This window comes from Ictalurus punctatus, chromosome 22 (assembly GCF_001660625.3).
Source record: "Ictalurus punctatus breed USDA103 chromosome 22, Coco_2.0, whole genome shotgun sequence".
NCBI lineage: Eukaryota > Metazoa > Chordata > Actinopteri > Siluriformes > Ictaluridae > Ictalurus > Ictalurus punctatus.
Genome location: NC_030437.2, coordinates 20,373,797 through 20,391,296, shown reverse-complemented (window position 1 = coordinate 20,391,296; position 17,500 = coordinate 20,373,797). Strand labels below are relative to the sequence as shown.

The following is a 17,500-nucleotide window of genomic DNA, read 5'->3' as shown; positions in this document are numbered from 1 at the left end:
GTGACAGTAAAAACAATACAGAACCATCCGGAACGTCGAGATTTACCTCAGATGTGTTGGTGAATTACTAAGAAAACGACTAATAATACACAAATGTTACACTTAGAATGTAGCAAAACATCAACACAAAGTCTGAGCTAGTTAATGACTGAGGCTAACATTATATCAAGCATGTATGCAGTCGTTAAGTGTTTTATACCGACTACAGTGAGCGTGAAAACCACACGGAATCATCCGGAACGTCAATGTTTACCTCAGATATGCCGACGAATTACTGAAAAAAAGCTCAGATGAAATAAAATTACACTGTTATTACACTTAGCATCAGCTGCTAACCACACACATGTGGTACTCCATTTTGAGAACACAGTGTGGGTCTGAGGTGTTCTACAAACATGACATTTGTCACCGTGTTGCTGTAACGTCTGTCTTTATGGCCACGACGCCAAGTAAAACACACACAGGCCAAAAAAAGAAGTGAAAGTAGAGTAGGGAACAACAAAGTGCCCTATAAATCGAGTGAATCTCGATGCAGACTAAACAGCAGCACCCTTTTCCTTCCTCTAACGCAGACAGGGGCAAATGAGAAACAGACGGGACGCGGAGGAGAAAACACAGACGCTCGTGTGAAGATGTCTGGGTTAAATTAGGAGAGCGGAGAACTCGGCGGCCATTTTTAGCTTATAGCCATAACTCAGATTAGCCATTAGCGAGGTGAGGAACCGCAGGAAACTCGGCTAATGCCAAAGCTAAACAAACAAACACAACACGCCGCTCTTTTCTGAGGAACAGCAGCATGTTTTATATATATATATATATATATACACAAACATTATTTATTTACCTCAAAGCTAATGTAGCTAACAGATATTAATGGAAGTCTGTCTCACCTAAAATCTTTTTGTGTAAATAAATACAATTCTATCGATAAGGAGAGAGAGAGAGAGAGTGAGACAGAGAGAGTGAGACAGAGAGAGTGAGACAGAGAGAGTGAGACAGAGAGAGTGAGACAGACACGATGGGAATGAAATTGTTAACATTTTTTATATTTTCTGAAATGCAATGCTAACGAACACTATCCTGTGTGTGTGCTTGTGTGTGTGTATGTGTGTGTGTGTGCGTGTGTGTGTGCATGTGCGTGTGTGCGTGCGTGTGTGTGTGCGCGCGTGTGTGTGTGTGTGTGCGTGTGTGTGTGTGTGTGTGTGTCCACTGGGATTTTCTGTTCTGTTTGCCAACTTCCCGCTGCACCCTTCAAAGCTGAAGGTCAGAGGTCACACATAACAAATTTCATTCAAATTCATGGTCACACACAGACCTGACCTTAATGAGGGGGTGATATGAACAGAGGAGAGTAGCAGGAGGGCAGTAGTGGGGGTTAGTGAGGTAGATCAGACCCCTGTGTGCCCCACAGGAAGCAGAGGGAGATTAGCGTTTCAGAAACACAGGAAATCTAAGCCACGTTTCTGTGAGCCAGACGCCCGAGACACAGGAACGAGGGATATTAGAGCTGCACTCGTTTACCACCAGCTTCCCCCTTTCAACACACACACACACACACACACACACAATCCAGAGCAAGGTGTGTGTGTGTGTGAGAGAGAGAGAGAGAAGGAGGGGGTGTAACAAGGTCAAGGTCCTGCAGTCTGCAGCTGTAAAATGCCACCGACTCATTCACCAGAGAGAAAGAAAGAAAAGAAAAGAGGGATAATAACAGCGAGGGGGACGAATGTGGGTTTAAAGAGCGCTACTGAGAGAGAGAGAGAGAGAGAGAGAGAGAGAGAGAGAGAGAGAGAGCAGGAAAAAGACAAGAAAGGAAGAATGAATGTAGGGTCTTTTTATATAAACACACACACACACACACACACACACACACACACACACACACACACATTGCTGAGGGGTGTTTAGAGGGTGACAGTGACAAAACATCAAGCTGCCCTGTGAATTAGCACGTGTGTGTGTGTGTGTATGTGTTTGTGTGTGTGTGTGTGTGTGTGTGTGTCTGCCTTCTCTCTTTCTTTTTTCCTTCTCTCTCTGTCGGTCCTGACTCTGTACCCCTTTTGTCTCCTTTCCCCCTCTCCGCCTGTCTGTCTTTCTGTCTGTCTATTTCACCCATCTCGCTGTCTCTCTCTCTATCTGTCTCTCTCTCTCTCTTAATGACCTCCTCCACACTCGTTTATCAGAAGCTGTGTCATGTTTCTCTCTTGCTTTTGAGCGCCGCGGGTCAGAACAGGTGTGTGAACGAACACACACACACACACACACACACACACAGCGTCATTAAGATGGTAATGTATTCAGCTGAGTGACCGTGTAAAATCCAACCATAAATCTGCACACCTCCTTCTCATCCGCGATTGGCCGATTATACATCGCCTGGCAACAGCAGCCATCGCCACGGCGACGATCTGAGAGTCTTTTCTGTTTAACCCCTGAATCCCCCTCCTGCTGCTTTCACATTTGACGATATATTTGAGCGACACCACACTCCAAATTACTGTTAAATCTTCTTTAAATTAATGAATTTCAACAATTTATCCAGTTTATTATTCAAATATATGCGAATATTAATGAGCGTGTAGCGTTAGAGAGGTAGAGAGTGAAAGTTAGCTACACTGTGTGTGTGTGTGTGTGTTTATGTCACTGTTTTGACTGAAAAGAGACTGGAAATATAGAATATGTTAAATGATTTATGGTAAATGATTTATGGTAAATGATTTATGGTAAATGATTTATGGTAAATGATTTATGCATCCATGTTGATGAGGCAGTGATTAATCATTTCATTTTTCTCATCAGAAAGCAGATCTACAGCGTAGTGTTCGTCAGCGTTACTCAGTCGCTGCTTGTTCCTGGAATACGGTGATTTTTGGTGATAAGGTTCTCAGAAAGAAAGTTCTAGATGAACTCCAGAGGGACGGCGCGGTGCTCGATGCTGAACGCTCTGATAAACAAAAGCAGATAAACCAGTACTGAATTGGGACGGAACCCAAACACACCTTTTAGCCTTTACTGAGAAAATAATGTGTTAAACCTGATTTATCTATACATTGCATCACACACACACACACACACACACACACACACACACACACACTGGTCCAGAGTCTCTACCACCCCTGATAAGATGAAAGAGAACACAGTGAGCGGTTATTGACCCAAAGCCGCAGGACGATAACAGACAGTTCACTGGGGGAAACGCTCAACATGGCGGCGGTGTCACAGGAAGCCCCGCCCCTCAGTAAATATTCCTCAGTAAAGATTCCTACGCTGATGCAGGCGTGAGTCCTCCATACTGCAGGAACGATCCCCGTCCACCCGTTTCCTCGAGAACCCTCATCGTTAATGAGAACACGAGGCGTGTATTTTGGACACAGCCGAATTTTCACAGACAGAAAGTCTGCAGCGCTTCTTCATCTTCAGCAAACAGCTTCAGCGTGAGTCATCCACCACCTCAGATACCTCAGGCACAGCAGACGGAGGAACAGGAGACAGAACAGAGATGCTCTTTCTGCCGTCCATCCATCCATCCATCCATCATCCATCCATCCACTCTTTAAGACATGCTAGACAAATTGACAGATGGAAAAACACGCAGACAGACAGACAGACAGACACGCAGACAGACAGACAGAGATAAGGACAGACAGACAGCTAAGCATTTTAGATTTGCAGAACACTTCCTGACCCTCACAGTTGTTAGAAGGTTGGATCTCTCAAGCGTCCACCAGGTGTTCTGGAGAACATCGTACAATTGAAAAAAGCGCAACAACGTTTAGTGATGTTACTTAACGTTCCCACATCGCCGCACGACTAGTAACACCGGACAAGCCGACTGTTAACGTTCCACACAAACCTTCTGAGAACTGCTGCACACCCCAGAACAGTTGCCATGGCGACTGTGGTGTGCCACACTTTTACTGTTAGCGCAACAGCGGCGCATCAGGAGAATGTCATGGACACGAGTATAACGTCTACTGTTACCATAGTTACCGTCAGACTATATAGCAAACAACGTAAACCACCGGCACTCTGATTTCAAATCCATGAAGTCAGACTTAATACTAATCTAACGTCTGATCCGGACATTCTTACAGTATAGCTACTTTAATACAACTTTCTAAAGCCACAGCAGGGTTACAGCTGGACATACGGTTACCATGGTTACTATAAAACACCAGAGTAGAGTATAGTACTGTTCCTGTGATAAGGCTAACAATGATAGGAGCTGTGTGGGTATACTAGACTGACACACACACACACACACACACACACACACACACAAAGAAACTAGAGCAGATCATAAATGACACATTTACTATCAGACACGCTCAGGCTTCTGATTAAATTTGATGCTACACTGAGCAGCACTGGAGTGTGTGAAGCAGAGAAAACATCACACACACACACACTCACACACACAGAGAGCGCGATACAAAGGCGTCTCCTGCTGGAAAAGCACACGGCGCGTTACGCTGTAAGTGGGATTTATTTACGAAGCAGACTCGAGTTACTGACGACTGAAACTGGAGCTTAAATCCTTTAAACCCTCAGTAAAGTGCACACTTACTGCCCTAGAGTGCACAGGGGCTGGATCTCCAATCAAACTGCATTAATCATCATACGAATCGATATTAACGAGTCTATAACGTTTTACAGCCACGTAAACATCCGCCATCTTGAATTCGACCTCATACGGAATCCCATTTTTATTTAAACCTGCGTCACAGCGCCGTCCGGTTCACCACACACGCTCACTACACGCGGTACGTAACCATGTGGCAGTCTCTACCAAGTGCACACGTCCAACTAAACTACATCTGGGATTTGCCCACGTGTGTGCTATTTGTCTGTGTAAGTTAAAGTTTTGGCACCCCTCGCTTTGTTTGGGATAGAGATGTACTGACTTATCGATCCCTCCGAACATCCCTCACACAAACTCCGCCCACTTTTCCACAAGAACAGGAAGTCAACCAGGGTAACGGGGTGGGGGACAGACTTGAGTTGGGAAGAGTAAAGTATGAGACCTTACAGTCGAGAAAACACGGTAGAGTGACGAGCGACGGAATAAAAACAACCGCTGCTCGAGTGCGTTGTGAGAGGACAAGAAACAGAACGTGTGTGTGTGTGTGTGTGTGTGTGTGTGTGTGTGTGTGTGTGTGTGAAGATTAGGGTTCAGCCCTTCACACTTACAGTTTAAAGCTTGCCAGATTCACGCACACACACACACACACACATACACACACAGAGTGACAAATGGCTCCCAAAGGCGTTTTCAATTACTTGCCACTCACTGACAGCTACAACCAGGCTGAGTTTGTGTGTGTGTGTGTGTGTGTGTGTGTGTGTGTGTCTGTGTGTGTGTGTGTGTAATACACAGTGCACAGTGAGATTGGTCTATTTTTAATAGACCACACACACACACACACACACACACATTCACATACCGCAGGAAAGATTTCATCATCTCACACAATTACAACGTAATTAGTGAATGATTTAATAATACACTACAATTTAAAGCTGGACGATGTAATTATACAGAGTGACAGTTTAATTGGTATTAATAACGCAGCTGTACACCATCAGAGTGTGTGTTCGTGCACATTCCTCGCTGTAACGTCAACTAATGTTGTGATGTCATAACATCCGGCCTGTGATTGGCCGATTCAAATGACCTTAACCTCGGCCCAAGTTCTCACTGGAGCACTGGTCAGTCAGAAAAACCAGGACTCACTGATTAGCTGAATCGGTAATAATAACACACACACACACACACACACACACTGAGACAGACATCGCTAACGACGTTAACATCCCACATCCTCTGACTTTCCCTCCACTGAGTGACACTCGTTATCTGGCAGATCTGGAACGAACGCAGACCAATTAGCACCTGCAGTGGGAGGATTTATACACAGCAGTGTGTGTGTGTGTGTGTGTGTGTGTGTGTGTGTGTGTGTGTGTGTGTAGGAGGATTTGCAATGTGTTGATTTACGAGTTAAGACCATTAAAAGTTGCTTCGGCTGCCAAGACAGAACACTAACGCATAACACTGTTCACTCCGCATTAAAATATAATGAAGCAAGTAAACGCAACTCTGTCTGACATGCTGCACTTTTAATTATTCATCCAGGGCGAGAGACACTGACTGAGAATGAGAGAGAGAGAGCGAGAGTATATCACAGAGCTCATTTTCACAGTAGCACATGATTAAATGGATTAAAAGACCAGTTCGGAACATAAATAAGATATAGGCAGTGTCCCCTTAAACCTCACGACTACAGCAGCGGCTGATCAGCCCAGACGCGTCTGTTCATTTTGATCTCTGTTACAGAACACACTCAAACACAACTCTAGAAAAGCTGTGCAGTGAAAACGGGGTGTAGAGCTCCGCCCCTTTACGCTGTAACGGTTCAGAATTTAGAGCTCCGCCCCTTTACAGTGTAACAGGTCAGAATTTAGAGCTCCGCCCCTTTACAGTGTAACAGGTCAGAATTTAGAGCTCCGCCCCTTTACACTGTAACGGTTCAGAATTTAGAGCTCCACCCCTTTACGCTGTAATGGCTCAGAATTTAGAGCTCCGCCCCTTTACGCTGTAACGGGCCAGAATTTAGAGCTCCGCCCCTTTACGCTGTAACGGGTCAGAATTTAGAGCTCCGCCCCTTTACACTGTAACGGTTCAGAATTTAGAGCTCCGCCCCTTTACGCTGTAACAGTTCAAAATTTAGAGCTCCACCCCTTTACACTGTAACGGGTCAGAATTTAGAGCTCCGCCCCTTTACGCTGTAACGGGCCAGAATTTAGAGCTCCGCCCCTTTACACTGTAACGGGTCAGAATTTAGAGCTCCGCCCCTTTACGCTGTAACGGGTCAGAATTTACAGCTCCGCCCCTTTACACTGTAACGGGTCAGAATTTCGAGCTCCGCCCCCCGTCTCCCTATTTCCTGTTCCCTACACACATCAGGTGCAGTGTGGTGCACTAATAAACCCAGAATATTCAGTAAAAGTCTCACTCTCTGCACAGTGGCTGTGTCCCAAATCACACGCCCTGTTCACTATACACTCCACATAAACCCCATCACATGCCCCATCACATGCACCTCTCTGTGTCTGTGCTCGTGCGCTGTGTGAGTGGCAGGATCTTGTTATTTTCCAGCCTGTCAGAGAGAAGAGGGAGGGAAAGACACAGGGGGGAATGAAGGGATGAAGGGAATGAAGGATGGGGGGCGGGGGGCAGAGGGATGGAGGGTGGATGAAGGGTGCAAGGGCACAATAATAAGGCAGCGTGTGTCAGCTTGCTGTAATGCGGAGGGGGAGAGGTGAAACCGCCCTGCTCGTCTCTGACATGTCTCCCAAGTCTCTCTCTCTCGCACACACACACACACACACACACACACACACACTGCAGGGTTGGGGAAATATAATTGGCCCTGACTTCTGTCAACCTCCGACTGAGAAGGCAAGAAAGCGTGAGAGAAAGGCAAAGAGACAATGTGGGAGAGAAGAGAGAGAGAGAGAATGAGTGTTAAAAAGGAAAAGTGCAAGAGGAAGGCAAAGAGAGGAAGAAATATACAAACAGAAACAACAGAGACAAAGAAAGAGAAAAGACAGAGGGACAAAGAGAGAAATGCAAAAAGAAACAACGAGTAAAAGATAGAAAAGATAATCAGAGGGAAGGAGAGAAGAGAAGAGAGGAGAAGAGAAGAGAGGAGAGGAGAAGAGAGGAGAAGAGAGGAGAGGAGAAGAGAGGAGAGAGAAGAAGAGAGGAGAAGAGAAGAGAGGAGAAGAGAAGAGAGGAGAAGAGAGGAGAAGAGAAGAGAAGAGAGGAGAAGAGAAGAGAGCAGAGGAGAAGAGAGGAGAGAGAAGAAGAGAGGAGAGGAGAAGAGAGGAGAAGAGAAGAGAGGAGAAGAGAGGAGAAGAGAGGAGAGGAGAGGAGAAGAGAGGAGAGAGAAGAAGAGAGGAGAAGAGAGGAGAGGAGAAGAGAAGAGAGGAGAAGAGAGGAGAGGAGAGGAGAAGAGAGGAGAAGAGAAGAGAGCAGAGGAGAAGAGAGGAGAGAGAAGAAGAGAGGAGAGGAGAAGAGAGGAGAAGAGAAGAGAGGAGAAGAGAGGAGAAGAGAGGAGAGGAGAAGAGAGGAGAAGAGAGGAGAGGAGAAGAGAGGAGAAGAGAGGAGAAGAGAAGAGAAGAGAAGAGAAGAGAGGAGAAGAGAAGAGAGGAGAAGAGAAGAGAAGAGAGGAGAAGAGAAGAGAGGAGAAGAGAAGAGAGGAGAGGAGAGGAGAAGAGAGGAGAAGAGAAGAGAGGAGAAGAGAGGAGAGGAGAAGAGAGGAGAAGAGAGGAGAGGAGAAGAGAGGAGAAGAGAGGAGAGGAGAAGAGAGGAGAAGAGAAGAGAAGAGAAGAGAGGAGAAGAGAGGAGAGGAGAAGAGAGGAGAGGAGAAGAGAGGAGAGGAGAGGAGAAGAGAGGAGAGGAGAAGAGAAGAGAGGAGAGGAGAGGAGAAGAGAAGAGAGGAGAAGAGAGGAGAGGAGAAGAGAAGAGAGGAGAGGAGAGGAGAAGAGAGGAGAAGAGAAGAGAGGAGAAGAGAGGAGAGGAGAAGAGAGGAGAAGAGAGGAGAAGAGAGGAGAGGAGAAGAGAGGAGAAGAGAGGAGAAGAGAGGAGAAGAGAAGAGAGGAGAGGAGAAGAGAGGAGAGGAGAGGAGAAGAGAGGAGAAGAGAAGAGAGGAGAAGAGAAGAGAAGAGAGGAGAAGAGAAGAGAGGAGAAGAGAAGAGAAGAGAGGAGAAGAGAAGAGAGGAGAAGAGAGGAGAAGAGAGGAGAAGAGAGGAGAGGAGAAGAGAGGAGAGGAGAGGAGAAGAGAGGAGAAGAGAAGAGAGGAGAGGAGAAGAGAGGAGAGGAGAGGAGAAGAGAGGAGAAGAGAGGAGAGGAGAGGAGAAGAGAAGAGAGGAGAGGAGAAGAGAGGAGAAGAGAAGAGAAGAGAGGAGAAGAGAAGAGAGGAGAAGAGAGGAGAAGAGAGGAGAGAAATGAGTAAACGTCTTTCCTCTTTCCTCTGCGCTGTCTCTCATTAGCATCTCTCTCTACTCCTGGTCCAGCTGCACACATCAGCATGCTAATTCGGTTTAGCTTGTGTTTCTCCTGGCACACAGGCCCGTCTCTCACATGTGGCTTTGGACTGCAGCTCGGCATTGTGGGTATTAGAAGGAAAGCGGCGCCCCCGGGCGTGTGGTGTGACTGACGGCTCTGACGCCGAACTTACATCCAAACACTGATCTCGAGATTCCTCACACTCTTCCTTCCATACAGCACTGCTCTGAACTTCTCATAACTCAGCGGCATGGCTCACCGTTCTGCTATTACACCTTCGCCGCGTCGATTTCTGCTAGCGTAGCATGCCAGAGCTCCCGCCCAAAATGCTAACACTAACCAATCAGAACAGAGCTCCCGCCTCCTATACCACTGCAAAACCTGGAATTTCTGACCTCCAACTAGTAAAAACCAAAGAAAATTCCCCTCAACTTAGAATTCCTTTTCAGAACGTTGGGAAGATCTCAAAAGACTATGACAGCAAATCAAAATGGCCGCTCACATCACAAAATAAATCTTTAGTACTAAATGAGACTACAGCAGTATTTCATTTAAATCACTGAACACAGACACGAGCTCACATTCACTCTATAACACCGACCACACCGCTCTGAGAGGATACACACATCATCATCTTCATCATAAACACACCATCGTTCATGCTAGCTACACGCGATTTCACTGAGGCGTCCACGTCTCCACACGTCTCCCCACGTCTCCCCACGTCTCCCCACGTCTCCACACGTCTCCACCCGTCTCCACACGTCTCCACCCGTCTCCCCACGTCTCCCCACGTCTCCACACGTCTCCACACGTCTCCACCCGTCTCCCCACGTCTCCACACGTCTCCTCCACACCACGCAGCCTGAACGCGTCCGAGCTCAATAATTCCCACTCCGCCGTTTGAAAGCGGTGAAATCCCTCCTGTTCCACAGCGGACTGCTTCATGACAGGCTCACTGAGTAAGTAAACGTTCAAGTTTAAAAAACCTTTCCAACTATAAAATCATAAACTCTGATAAAAACGCTACACAAATATTATGATGTGAAATAAAATGTAGAAATCGGCTCACGGCTAATTCAGCAGTAATTATGTGGACGGCCACAGAGACACGAAAGTTATGTGCTTTTCTTCATGTGGGTTTGGGAGGAACTTTCCACACACACACACACACACACACACACACACACACACACACACACACAGAGTACACCATGGCCAGAAAAAACCCAAACCAGATGTTGCAGATCAGTGCAAGAGGAAAAACAAGAGCAGGAACGACAAACGGTTCGCATTAAAGCTAATCAGACAGAAAGGGGAGAGCGGGGTTGAGTTACGGCGCGTATAATTCGGTTTCTGCGGCGGAGAATTCAGCCAAGAACAGCGAGATGAGAGAGAAACTCAAATTACATGGAAGAGAAAGTTGAATCCACCGCCGATCCCGAGACGAAGAAAAAGCCCAGACATCTGCACACCAAGTCTTTCACTGAAAACCGTTTGTCCAACCGCGACGCTTCGTAAACATTTCATCTCCGACGGCGTGTCTCGATAATTATATTTCTATCTTTTCTACAAACACGACGCTAACATAACACGTTCACTGACCGGTCTTACGGTGTGTCGTTGTGTCAACAACACACATCTGCGTGGTTAACAATACCAAGCAGCTATCTGGACGCTAAAAATGTTTGTGTTACTTTGCGAGTATTTTTTTTTTGAGTGTTTTGATGTTAGCAAGGTTGAGTTGTGCGATACTCGCCGTGTATTATAAAAGGTCTTCGTATATCGGAATCATCTCTAAGAGAAAATACTCGCGAAGAGACACAGCGCTAAACATTTCCTACGGTCCTAGTGAGGAAGTGGGCGTGGCTAAGACGATCACACGATATCGTTATTCACTGCCGTCATATTCCTTCGCGAGATGATTTTACAGTAGGTATCCTCGACGACTAAGAGGACGCATCTGATTGGATGTTAGAAATTTTTGTCCGGTTACTTTGCAAATTGTTCATTGGAGTTTTGCTAGTTGGCGATACCGACAGCGTGTTTCGAAGCGTCTTCGGATGGAGTGATGACTAGGGCTGGGCGATATATCGATGAGATATCGATATCGTGATAAATGATTTTGCGATACAATTTCCCGAGATATCGTTGGTATGGCGATGTTTTTTAACGTTTTTAATCATTACGATTTAAATGGTACTGAATGCATGATGTCGATTGGATTTAATTTTTTTCTTCCTTGTCTTCGTAGGCGTCACAGTGAAGAATCGTCAAACTCGATTGAAGGGTTTTTTTTTTGTGTTGTTTTTTCTACTGTTTTGCGTACAGCTTGTTTGCTAATTTATATATCGTGATGCACACCATGTATCGTAGAAATGTCCTCGAGTATCGCGATATGATATTTTTGTCGTATCGCCCAGCCCTAGCGATGACCTAATCGTATAAATAATGGTCCCCACATGCCGATCCGGAGCTTCGGAGCGTCCTTTCCCATCCAGGAGTGTTTACAGCGAGCGCTGGCACGAAGAGACGACAAACAGTTCTGCTGTAAGATCTAATGAGACGTCCTGGGACAGCGGGAAGCGGGTTCAAACATTCCTCTGTTTTACAAACTACAAATTACCGGCATTACAGCTGAGCTCGAGTGTAAACCCGCACTTCCTCGCTGAATCTGAGATGTGGGCCGCTTTCTAAACCCGGGATTAAATTTAAGCCTAAAGTAATAAAGAGACTTTCAGTAGGGAATCAACGATGGCGTCGCAATTTAGGAACCCGAGCCTTCGAACGGTGGCTTAAAAATATCCCTACAGAGTCCGAGAGTCTGAGCGCGCTACAGACAGCGGTGTTTATTCCATCAGTTATCCAACGCTAATCCTCCGTCTCCCTCAGCTGATCCACATTCCTCAGGAATCCGTTATTTAACACCGAGACACGCACCGCATTCAGCTGATAATAAATACGTACACGCCGCGTGGGCGTGTGTCAAATCGCTCCCTGTGCACTACCTTCTTACCCTGCACACTACCTAGTGCCTTGCTGTGTGTAGAGCAGTAACACTTCATGATTATTACAGATGAAACATCTCTGGAATCCTTCTACACCAGTATAACTACTGTAAGGTATGCCGGCTTGTAGTTCCTCGGTCCTCTGTTCTTCCGTACCTTCTCCCTCTCTGTACAGCTCTCGGCGCTAAACAGCACAGCTGTCGTACAATCTGTGGCGGTGTTAATTATCCCAACGTGAGCAGCAGCTCGTCAACTTCGCACTAACGAACACACCTTATGTTCGGAACGTCGGACACCCCTCTATCCGGATATCCTCTTTTTTTTTTCAGCTCCTCGTTCTCGCCGTCCGTCGGTCCTCTCGCTGTGTTCCGAGACGGCAGTTACACCGGCCGTTATGTTCACATCAAACAAAACCGGAAAACTCAGAACTAATTACAGACGGACGCGCGAATCTGCTTAGCGAGCTGAAGGATGGAGACGGAAATCAGAGACGTTTTATTGCTTAAATGGACAGAATTCGCAGGAAATATGACGACTTAGCTCAGAGACGAGGTTTACAATACGACACGATAATCACAACACGGAAAAATATACTGCTGCCTACAGAGGCTCTCAGTGACGAACATTCCAACTGCAGGAGGAACTTTCGCAGAATTAATATACACTTAAAAGCATGTCTAGTAAAGCGTCTCCTCCACACAACACACATTCACTACCAAACACAGCAAACTGTCTTTCTCCATCACACACACACACTCACCATCACACACACACACTCACCATCACACACACACTCACCATCACACACACACATTCACCATCACACACACACACTCACCATCACACACACACACTCACCATCACACACACACACTCACCATCACACACACACACTCACCATCACACACTCACCATCACACACACACACTCACCATCACACACACTCACTCACCATCACACACACACATTCACCATCACACACCAACATTCACCATCACACACCAACATTCACCATCACACACACCGACATTCACCATCACACACACCAACATTCACCATCACACACCAACATTCTCCATCACACACACCAACATTCTCCATCACACACCGACATTCTCCATCACACACCAACATTCACCATCACACACCAACATTCACCATCACACACACCAACATTCACCATCACACACCAACATTCACCATCACACACCAACATTCTCCATCAGTGTGTGAATATTCCAGTATATATTTAAGAATCCTATATTGTCACCTCTATATTCGAACATGCTTGTTGATGAGTGTAAGCGAACAGGAAGTGGTGTTTAGAAGTGATTCGGTCGGTGAAGTCACTCCTCCTCTCATGCACAGGACTTTGAGGAGCTCTTTGTGTTTTCTCTGAGAGCATCACACTCTCAGTAGAACATTCCGGAACGCTCTAATGTCCCGTATCGGTCTGTGTCTCATCTCTAATGCACTTCAGTATTTTAAACCTGACAGCGTCTGCAGAAAATAAAACCTTTATTACATATAAATCCACCTGAGACAGGAGAGCGTTATAATTCAAGCGAGTCGTAGCAGCGTGCGGCGGCCATGTTTAAAACTGCCTCCGAGTGCAGAGAATTATAGGGCACTTAGGATAATGGAACACTTTTTTTTCCAGATGGCGTGATGGAGGCGATGTTGACTCCTCTGTCTCATCCGTCTATCATTAGAGGAGAAGAACAGCTGGCAAATGGCACGTCTGCGCCGAGGCGCTAACAGCCTGACACACTGCGGTGGCTGTGTTAGATTAGGAGTCAAACAGGTAATAAAACACCAGAAATGCCATCACACTCCAACATTTATCATCAAAGAGCATCACACTGCAGTGTTCACATTCTCCTTCAAACACCAACATTTATCAGGTGATGGTGAATGTTGGTGTGTGTGATGGTGAATGTTGGTGTGTGTGATGGTGAATGTTGGTGTGTGTGATGGAGAATGTCGGTGTGTGATGGTGAATGTTGGTGTGTGTGATGGTGAATGTTGGTGTGTGATGGTGAATGTTGGTGTGTGTGATGGTGAATGTTGGTGTGTGTGATGGAGAATGTTGGTGTGTGATGGTGAATGTTGGTGTGTGTGATGGAGAATGTTGGTGTGTGATGGTGAATGTTGGTGTGTGATGGAGAATGTTGGTGTGTGATGGTGAATGTTGGTGTGTGTGATGGTGAATGTTGGTGTGTGATGGAGAATGTTGGTGTGTGATGGTGAATGTTGGTGTGTGTGATGGAGAATGTTGGTGTGTGATGGTGAATGTTGGTGTGTGATGGAGAATGTTGGTGTGTGATGGTGAATGTTGGTGTGTGTGATGGAGAATGTTGGTGTGTGATGGTGAATGTTGGTGTGTGTGATGGTGAATGTTGGTGTGTGATGGTGAATGTTGGTGTGTGTGATGGAGAATGTTGGTGTGTGATGGTGAATGTTGGTGTGTGATGGTGAATGTTGGTGTGTGATGGAGAATGTCGGTGTGTGATGGAGAATGTCGGTGTGTGATGGAGAATGTCGGTGTGTGATGGAGAATGTTGGTGTGTGATGGTGAATGTTGGTGTGTGATGGTGAATGTTGGTGTGTGTGATGGTGAATGTTGGTGTGTGTGATGGTGAATGTTGGTGTGTGTGATGGTGAATGTTGGTGTGTGATGGAGAATGTTGGTGTGTGATGGAGAATGTGTGTGTGTGATGGTGAATGTGTGTGTGTGATGGTGAGTGTGTGTGTGTGATGGTGAATGTTGGTGTGTGATGGTGAATGTTGGTGTGTGATGGAGAATGTTGGTGTGTGTGATGGTGAATGTTGGTGTGTGTGATGGAGAATGTTGGTGTGTGATGGAGAATGTTGGTGTGTGATGGTGAATGTTGGTGTGTGATGGTGAATGTTGGTGTGTGATGGAGAATGTTGGTGTGTGTGATGGTGAATGTTGGTGTGTGATGGAGAATGTTGGTGTGTGATGGAGAATGTTGGTGTGTGATGGTGAATGTTGGTGTGTGTGATGGTGAATGTTGGTGTGTGATGGTGAATGTTGGTGTGTGATGGAGAATGTTGGTGTGTGATGGTGAATGTTGGTGTGTGTGATGGTGAATGTTGGTGTGTGATGGTGAATGTTGGTGTGTGATGGTGAATGTTGGTGTGTGATGGAGAATGTTGGGGTGTGATGGAGAATGTTGGGGTGTGATGGAGAATGTTGGTGTGTGTGATGGTGAATGTTGGTGTGTGATGGTGAATGTTGGTGTGTGATGGTGAATGTTGGTGTGTGTGATGGTGAATGTTGGTGTGTGTGATGGTGAATGTTGGTGTGTGATGGAGAATGTTGGTGTGTGTGATGGAGAATGTTGGTGTGTGATGGTGAATGTTGGTGTGTGTGATGGAGAATGTTGGTGTGTGATGGTGAATGTTGGTGTGTGATGGAGAATGTTGGTGTGTGATGGTGAATGTTGGTGTGTGTGATGGAGAATGTTGGTGTGTGATGGTGAATGTTGGTGTGTGTGATGGTGAATGTTGGTGTGTGATGGTGAATGTTGGTGTGTGTGATGGAGAATGTTGGTGTGTGATGGTGAATGTTGGTGTGTGATGGTGAATGTTGGTGTGTGATGGAGAATGTCGGTGTGTGATGGAGAATGTCGGTGTGTGATGGAGAATGTCGGTGTGTGATGGAGAATGTCGGTGTGTGATGGAGAATGTCGGTGTGTGATGGTGAATGTTGGTGTGTGATGGAGAATGTTGGTGTGTGATGGAGAATGTTGGTGTGTGTGATGGTGAATGTTGGTGTGTGATGGTGAATGTCGGTGTGTGTGATGGTGAATGTCGGTGTGTGTGATGGTGAATGTCGGTGTGTGATGGAGAATGTCGGTGTGTGATGGTGAATGTCGGTGTGTGTGATGGTGAATGTCGGTGTGTGTGATGGAGAATGTTGGTGTGTGTGATGGTGAATGTTGGTGTGTGATGGTGAATGTTGGTGGTGTGATGGTGAATGTTGGTGTGTGTGATGGTGAATGTTGGTGTGTGTGATGGTGAATGTTGGTGTGTGATGGTGAATGTTGGTGTGTGTGATGGTGAATGTTGGTGTGTGATGGTGAATGTTGGTGTGTGTGATGGTGAATGTTGGTGTGTGATGGAGAATGTTGGTGTGTGTGATGGTGAATGTTGGTGTGTGATGGTGAATGTTGGTGTGTGTGATGGTGAATGTTGGTGTGTGATGGAGAATGTTGGTGTGTGTGATGGTGAATGTTGGTGTGTGATGGTGAATGTTGGTGTGTGTGATGGTGAATGTTGGTGTGTGATGGAGAATGTCGGTGTGTGTGATGGAGAATGTCGGTGTGTGTGATGGTGAATGTCGGTGTGTGTGATGGTGAATGTTGGTGTGTGATGGTGAATGTTGGTGTGTGATGGTGAATGTTGGTGTGTGTGATGGTGAATGTTGGTGTGTGTGATGGTGAATGTTGGTGTGTGATGGAGAATGTTGGTGTGTGATGGAGAATGTTGGTGTGTGATGGAGAATGTTGGTGTGTGTGATGGTGAATGTTGGTGTGTGATGGAGAATGTTGGTGTGTGTGATGGTGAATGTTGGTGTGTGATGGTGAATGTCGGTGTGTGATGGTGAATGTTGGTGTGTGATGGAGAATGTTGGTGTGTGTGATGGTGAATGTTGGTGTGTGTGATGGTGAATGTTGGTGTGTGTGATGGTGAATGTTGGTGTGTGATGGTGAATGTTGGTGTGTGTGATGGAGAATGTCGGTGTGTGTGATGGTGAATGTCGGTGTGTGTGATGGTGAATGTCGGTGTGTGATGGAGAATGTCGGTGTGTGATGGTGAATGTTGGTGTGTGATGGTGAATGTTGGTGTGTGATGGTGAATGTTGGTGGTGTGATGGTGAATGTTGGTGTGTGTGATGGTGAATGTTGGTGTGTGTGATGGTGAATGTTGGTGTGTGATGGTGAATGTTGGTGTGTGTGATGGTGAATGTTGGTGTGTGATGGTGAATGTTGGTGTGTGTGATGGTGAATGTTGGTGTGTGATGGAGAATGTTGGTGTGTGTGATGGTGAATGTTGGTGTGTGATGGTGAATGTTGGTGTGTGTGATGGTGAATGTTGGTGTGTGATGGAGAATGTTGGTGTGTGTGATGGTGAATGTTGGTGTGTGATGGTGAATGTTGGTGTGTGTGATGGTGAATGTTGGTGTGTGATGGAGAATGTTGGTGTGTGATGGAGAATGTCGGTGTGTGTGATGGAGAATGTCGGTGTGTGTGATGGTGAATGTCGGTGTGTGTGATGGTGAATGTTGGTGTGTGATGGTGAATGTTGGTGTGTGATGGTGAATGTTGGTGTGTGTGATGGTGAATGTTGGTGTGTGTGATGGTGAATGTTGGTGTGTGATGGAGAATGTTGG

At 46.2% G+C, this 17,500-nt stretch overlaps 1 protein-coding gene across 4 annotated transcripts in view; it reads right to left on the bottom strand.

The window, feature by feature from the left end:
• LOC108255321 (fibrosin-1-like protein) overlaps positions 1–17,500 on the bottom strand; it is a 233,409-nt gene that overhangs the window by 13,206 nt on the left and 202,703 nt on the right. The window lies entirely within an intron of this gene.